Source organism: Myotis davidii, unplaced genomic scaffold (genome assembly GCF_000327345.1).
Source record: "Myotis davidii unplaced genomic scaffold, ASM32734v1 scaffold64, whole genome shotgun sequence".
In the NCBI taxonomy this organism is placed as follows: Eukaryota; Metazoa; Chordata; class Mammalia; order Chiroptera; family Vespertilionidae; genus Myotis; species Myotis davidii.
In genome coordinates, this window is record NW_006296226.1 from 3,267,573 (window position 1) to 3,275,543 (window position 7,971).

Below are 7,971 nucleotides of genomic sequence, written 5' to 3' on the forward strand. Positions count from 1 at the left end.
GAATATCTGTTTCTTTATATAATAAAAATCTGTTTTCATTTCATGTGTGATTGGTTTTTAAAAGGATATTTCTTAAAGTATTTTTCCATTTTTGGTGAAAGAGATTATCTTCTGTTTATTCATTCTTTTGATAAGGGCCTGGTATATCTCCATAGACATAAGGTGCTTGGATCCCCTTGGATTTCCCTAAGGAAGACTGATCTCTGGCTCCGTGACCTAATAGCCCAAAAAGAGTGAAGAAGGATCTGGAAGAGTGGGCAGTGCTAACAAGTAAATCTCTTTTCTGGAGAGTTTTACATCTGTACCTCTCAAAACTTATATATATATCAGATGCCAAATCTTGTATGGCTGGACTCCATTCCTAATGTGGCAAAAGCCATGGAAATCTGATATAAATGTGCCACCTTCAGGAGTCCATTCCCCACCTCTGCCTCCCACCACATTTAATACTCTGGACAGTTAACTGCCTACGCCTGACAAAAGTTTTACAAGGTCCTCATTGCCAGCAACCAGTGACCTGAAAAAGTCATCCGTGGCTCAGACCTCTCAGGATAGCTACTCTTGAATCCTGTTGATCTCTCCCAAGGCACCTACACTATGAAAGTCCCATGAGCAGCAGCTGCCAAAGGCCCTTCAGGAGGAGGGCTTTCCTATGACCTGATGATCCATTTCCAACTCAAGCCCTAGACCATATAAACTGATGTATGTTTATAGCATTTTTAATTTCTTCTACATTTTTGAAAGGCTCTAAGGCAAATGATTTACAAGTCAATTCTGATTAACCTTCTTAAATAGGTCCCTTGTGTCCTGTAATTAATAGAAATTCTAGCATTTGGATGGTACCCTTCCCTAGTTTACTATATGAATGCCATTGTTTTTCCATTTTTTGGTTGATATCACTAGTTACTAGGAAGGGAAATGCTAGACATTTGTTGTCAAGTAACCACCTTCCCATAAGGCAACATGATCTGCAATTGTTCTTTTCATGTTTTATTTCACCTCTTCCTCTGAATTCTTGTCTCATTACTCCCTCTTGGCATTCACAGAAAGGTATGGGGCAAAAATGAAACAGGCAAGAAAAGAAATAGCACATTTTCCTCATCTCCCCACATCTTCAATAGACTGTTTCCTGTGAGCTCTACTCTTCTTCCTGCTCTAACATTTACATAGTTAACAACTGCTCAGCTCAAATGCTACCCTCTCTGGGGAGTCATCTCAGACTGCCCTCACCATTAGCCTGACCCCTATAAAGGCCCATACTCCATTCCCCCAGAGTGCTCTAAACATGCCTCTCTATCACTCACTGCACTCATCATAATTGATGTACTCATCCATATCCCTAGCCAGACTCTGCGTTCTCTGTTGGAGATTTACTCATCACTGCTTCCTTAGGGTCAAGTTCAGTTAGTTAAATGAATTAACAGGTTTGGAAAAGAGATACAAAAGACAAGAAGGAAAGTTTCCTTAGGACTTCTAGATTGTTCCTAAATTAATAACATTTAAGATATCTCATGCTTTGTTCCACCAATTTGGGAGGACAAATGTGAAGAATAAAGAAAAAGCTGGATTATTGAGCTGATAACCATTGTTGTTTATGCTCTGTGGAAAACACAACGCATGGACACTTGGGTTGCTTCCAAATCTTGGCTATTATAAATAATGCTGCAATGAACACAGGAGTGCATATATCCTTTCAAAATTGTGTTTCGGGGTTCTTTGGATATATTCCCAGAGGTGGAATTGCTGGCTCATAAAGCAATTACATTTTTAATTTTTTGAGGTAAGTCCATACTTCTTTCCACAGTCGCTGCACAAATCTGCATTCCCACCAACAGTACACAAGGTCTCCCTTTTTGCACCATCCTCATCAACACTTGTTGTTTGTTGATTTATTGATGTACCATTCTGACAGGTGTGAACTAAGTGGATAAAACAGCTATGGTACATTTACAATGGAATACTACTCTGCCATAAAAAGTAAGAAAATTTTACCCTTTTCGACAGCATGAATTGACCTAGAAACCATTATGCTAAGTGAAATAAGCCAGTCAGAGAAAGATAAATACCATATGATTTCACTCATATGTGGAATTTATGAACAAGCAAAATAGAGACAGACTCATAGAAAGAGAGCAGGTAGACAGCTCTAGTATGGGTGGGGTGGGGTATTGGGTGTGTGTATGGAGGGATTGAGCAAAAAAGATCAAAAAGAGAAAGAACTAATGGAACCAGACAACAGTGTAGTGATTGTGTGGGGGTCGGGGGTGGGTGGTGATGAAGAAGGTATAGGGGGATAATTGGTGATGAAAAAAAAAAACCAGTGCATGTGTTGGAAGTTAACTAATTCATTATAAATAATTATTAATAGAAAATAACTAAATAAAGACATCTTTGATAACAGTTTCTATATAATTCCCATTTCTTCATAATCAATGCACTATTCTGCATTGGTAGAAAACTAATTGTTCATTGTGAAATGCAGCCCATTAGCATTACTGATCCTAAACAATGTACAATCTTGTCTTTTACGGCTCCCAGCTGCAAACTGCCTGGAAGATATTTTTGACATGAGCCAGCTTTTTACATCTAACAATTGCCCAGTAAAAGGCACTTAGAATTCCTGTTGGACTAAACCTGCCCCTTCTCCAGAGGGCACATAAATGAATAAATATTAGGAAATCCCCTCCCATCGCATATACACATATGCATGCACGCCATCCTCAGAGCAGCTGTGTTATATTAAAAGTTGGAGGCCTTTTGTTGGGTCAGATGTTTCAGGTCTGCAAAGGCACTCTGGAGAAGAAATAAATATTATGAGTAAGTCTCGTTTCCATGCTTGTAGTGGGGAAACACTAACTAGCACAATTTACTACAGTTTTATACTAAAACAATCTAGTAAAAGAATACCAGCATTACTCACTCAGCACATGACTGCTAAGACAAGATGGTGTCTTATTCCCTAAATATTCAAAACAGGATTTCATTCAGACTCTCTTCCAGATGGACTTTCTTTTCAGTAAAATTAACCAGAATAATCATGAATCATGTGCTCACTAAGTCTATTTTTCAACTTTCTCTCAAAGCACTCATCTTTCTTTTACTTTACCAAGTACTGCATATTAATACAGCTTCACGAACAAGTGGTATCGGACACAACCATTTACAGTGTCAAAGGAAAAGCAGGTTGGAGCTGGGTAGGAACTCAACTTGGAATCCAGGTCATGCCATTTGAGGATTTGGTCTTCTGCTGTGAAGGCTCAGAGTCTGAGGTTGACAAATTTAGTAACGAGAAAAGAATGCACGGAGATTGATATAAATGTGAATTTATTAATTGACAAGGAGAAAGGACTCTCATCATGACCATAATATTATTAGTCTGCGCAATCAGCATATTCTCTTCACATTGTTAAACTGCACGTGAAGCCAGATTATACTAAGATTGTTTAGTGAACATGAAGTCAAAACAAGGGGACACAGAGATTTATTTTTCATGGCAGTGACAGCCTGCTATGTCCATCTTCCTATGAGGTCTTGTCAAAGGGATTAGAAACACTTGGCCATGCTCTTCCCAAAGCCTGGTACATTCTTTCCCCATTCTTCACTAACTTTCACTAATCCATCTGATCTTAGTTTAATTATCACTTTCTTAAGAGAGACCTTTTCTGGTCTTCTGATCTAAAAAAGGGCCCTGACTGTACACTCCAGAGAATGCTGTAATTTCCCTTTCTACCACTTACTTCAATTTATACTTGTATATTTATCTGTTACTCTTAAGTTCTGTCTACCTTTAGACTGTAAGTTCCAGGAGAGAAGGCACCATGTTTGTTTTGAGTTCCACTAGGTTCTCAGTACCAAACACAGTGCCAGGCACACCTGCAAGCATTCAGTACATATTTGTTAAATGAATAAATAAATGCTCATCCAGGAGCTGCATGAGGTAGAGGCCGAGAACACAGGTCCTGGATCCAGGCTTCCTCAATGGAAATCTTGGCTATGCCCCATAATAATTATGTGAACTTAAGCAAAAAACAAAAGAAGATTCCTTATCTGTAAAATGAGGACAGTGGATAGTGCCTGCCTCATAACATTCTATTGAGGATGAAATAGTTGATGGTTGTAAAATACTTGGAACAGTTGCTGGGACAAAGTAAGCAAGCACCAAAACAGTGATTTTTCCTCACCCTTTGCACATAAAGTATGTCCTTCAATCATCAATTGTAGCTGCTATTCAAAGAGGCCATTGTCACACACAATTGAGCATTTTTACTTGACATTAAAAAACATTTATGTCAAAACCTATCTCTTCCCTACCTGTAAGGACATTGTGATATTAAACCCCAAATTAGGCCTTTCTAATATGTCTTTCTATGTTGAGGTTTAACTTGTCTATCTTCCTTCTGTTTGGAATCCCCAATTTATTCTTTCATGTATGAGCTCTGCTATTTTCAGTCCATAAAACTAGATTTTAGCCTGTTTCAATATGAATATCCCATAGAATAAACCAATGCACTGAATATCAGAATTGGACCAAACTAAAAGATCTTGTACAAGTATTCATCTGTGGCTGAATTTGTCCTTATAAAAACAACAAAAAAAACAAAACCATTGGTGAAAAAAACTGAAAACACAAATAAATGGGGAAAAATATCATGTTTATTGATTGGAAGAATCAATATATTAAAATGTTCATACTACCCAAAGCAATCTACAGATTCAGTGTAATCTCTGTCAAAATTCCAAAGGCATTTTTCACAGAAATAGAAGAAACAATCCTAACATTTGCATAGAATCACAAAAGACTCTAAATATTTAAAGCAAACTTCAGCAAGAACAGTAAAGCTGGAGATATCACATTCCTTGATTTCAAACTATATTACAAAGCTGTAGTAATAAAAAAGTATGGTATTGGCATAAAAAGAGACACACAGATCAATGGTACAAAATATTGAGCCCAGAAATAAATCTATGCATATACAGTCAACTAATTTTCCACAAAGGCTCTAAGAATACATAAGGGGGCAAAGATAGCCTTTTCAACAAATGGTTTTAGGGAAACTGGATAGACATATGCAAAAGAGTGAAACTAGATCCATACTAAAAAATCAACTGAAAATGGATTTAAGACCCTGAAACTATAAAACTCCTAGAATAAAGCATAAGTGGTTCTTGACATTACTTTGGCAATTATTTTTTTTTGTTTGACAACAAAGCAAAGGCAACAAAAACAAAAATAAACAAATGAGACTACATCAAATTAAAAAGTCTTTACACAGCAGAGAAAACAATCATCAAAATAAAAAGGCCTATGAGATATAAGAAAATATTTGCAAATCATATATTTATAAGGAATTAATATCCAAAATATATAAAGAACATATACAATTCAATAGCCCCTGGAAAACCCCCAAATTTCAATTAAAAAATGGGCAGAGGCCAAAACCGGTTTGGCTCAGTGGATAGAGCGTCGGCCTGCGGACTGAAAGGTCCCAGGTTCGATTCCGGTCAAGGGCATGTACCTGGGTTGCGGGCACATCCCCAGTGGGAGATGTGCGGGAGGCAGCTGATCGATGTTTCTCTCTCATCGATGTTTCTGGCTCTCTATCTCTCTCCCTTCCTCTCTGTAAAAAATCAATAAAATATATTTTTAAAAAAAATGGGCAGAGGATCTGAATAGACATTTTCCCAAAGAAAACATACAAATGACCAATAGGTACATGAAAAGGTATTCAACCTCATTAATCACCAGGGAAATGCAAATCAAAACCACAATGAGATATAACCTCACATCTGTTAGAAAGGCTATCATAAAAATGACAGCTATTGGTAAGAATGTGAACAAAAGGGAGCCCTTGTACACTGCTGGTGGGAATGTAAATTGATGCATACTATTAACAACAGTATGGCTCTTCGTTGAGAAATTAATTGAACTACCATATAATCCAGCAATCCCACCTCTAGGCATATAGCCAAAGGAAACAAAATCACTATATGTGAGATACTAAAGAGATGTCTGTATTCCCATGCTTACTGAGATTTCAGATCAATGGGATGAATAGGTTATTTAATAAATTCTGCTGGAACAATTGATACTTTAAAAATAATGTATTTCTACTTTTCATCATATCTATACTAGTAATAGTGGAATATGCAAATTGCCTGGGATGCCGTCACAGTAACAGTAACGACCAGACAGCAGGCTGCATGGGGCGACAAGGCTGGCAGGGGGGTTAGTGAGGGACGACCAAACAACTGAGCAGCAGGCTGTGTGGGGAAACCAGGCTGGCAGAGACAGTCGGACATCTCTGAGGGGTCCCGGATTGGAGAGGGTGCAGGCTGGGCTGAGGGGGCCACCTCCCCCACCCCCCTGTGCATGAATTCCATGCACCAGGCCTCTAGTGCTAAGAATAATTATGAATTGATTGAAAGTTTTAAATGTAAAAATGACAAATTCCAAGATGGTCTAAAAGAGGTAAATATTGTCTTTTCTCACAATCTATTATAAAAGCTGGGGCTAGGGAGAGTACATAAGAAAAAATCCTGAAAGATTAGGTGTTAAATTAATTAAATGTTTTTTAGTCGAAAAGGACAAACTGAACAACCAAGAAAAAGGTTAGCAATCTATATGACACTTAAAGTTCTTAAAATACAAAGATAATACACTATAAATAAGAAAAAGACAACCATACTAGAGGATAAATAGACTGAGAACAAATTCATAGAATTGAGAAGTATTAATGGCAAATACACATATTGCAAAAGGTTACATTTCACACCAACAACAAAATAACACAAAATAATTTTTAATCCATCAAATTATCATAGATAGTTAAACAAATGGTAATGCCATGATAGAGTACATTTTGGTGAAAGTATATGGAAAGAAATTTGGAAAGACACACCAGGGGCCTCATAAATATTCATACTTTGACTCAGCAATTCCATACCTATTTCTCTGAAAGCCATAATTAAAAGATTACATGAAATAGAATTAATGAGAACCTGACAGATTATTCCTAATGGTCAGAAATCAGAAATAACTACAACAGGTGAATGATTACACAGATAATAGTATATCTGTATATTAAAATAAAATGTATAATGGTCAATGATGGTAGAAGTACACACAAAACCATTTACAGTGTAATTCAAAGTTTGCTCAACATGTATTTTCTATACATTTAATATGAAGGAAGTTGAGAAATGTACAAACATGGTAATAATGTGTGCTTTCTAAGTTTGGGTACTATGGTTAAATGGTTGACTTGTTTTTATTGTTCTCAATATTTTATAATTGTCTTGTTCTTATTTTTTACAATGAATGGCTAAAATCAGGAAAAAAAAGATTTTTAAAAAGAAAATATCAGAGAACGAAGAGTACTTAAATATCATACCTGTTATTGCAATCCTCAAATATTTCCTAATCCAGTGAGATGCAATCAGTAACTTTTATCAGTAACTTTTATCAGATTATTATCATTATTATTTCCTGTACAACTTTTATCAGCCTCCAAAGAAACATCTCAAAAATTGTACTTCACTCATGAAGATGGATAACCACAGAAAATGTCTCCTTGAGTACATATTATAACAATACATAAAGGCCTGTGCAAATCTCAGCTCAAAATCTCTACTACTTTCCTGAGTCAGCACAGTTCAGTCTAGGTCTTGCCCTGGGCCACACACTTAGACTTTGAGAAAGGGCCAGAACCTCCATTGTTTTGCCTACCCTAATCCTGGTGATTACCAGAACATTACAAAAATAACACTTATCTGTGGGTTTATATTCTTATTAAGTCTCCTAAGAGTGTCAGAGTTATGCATAAACCATATTTATTAATCTCTGCATAACTCGACGACATCACTGCAAATATAGACTATGAATAAATGGACCACGTCACACTGACTCAGTGTGTAGTCTAATTTTCCTAGTGTTATTTTATACTGTTGAGCTGCAGAGGGACTAAATTAAGG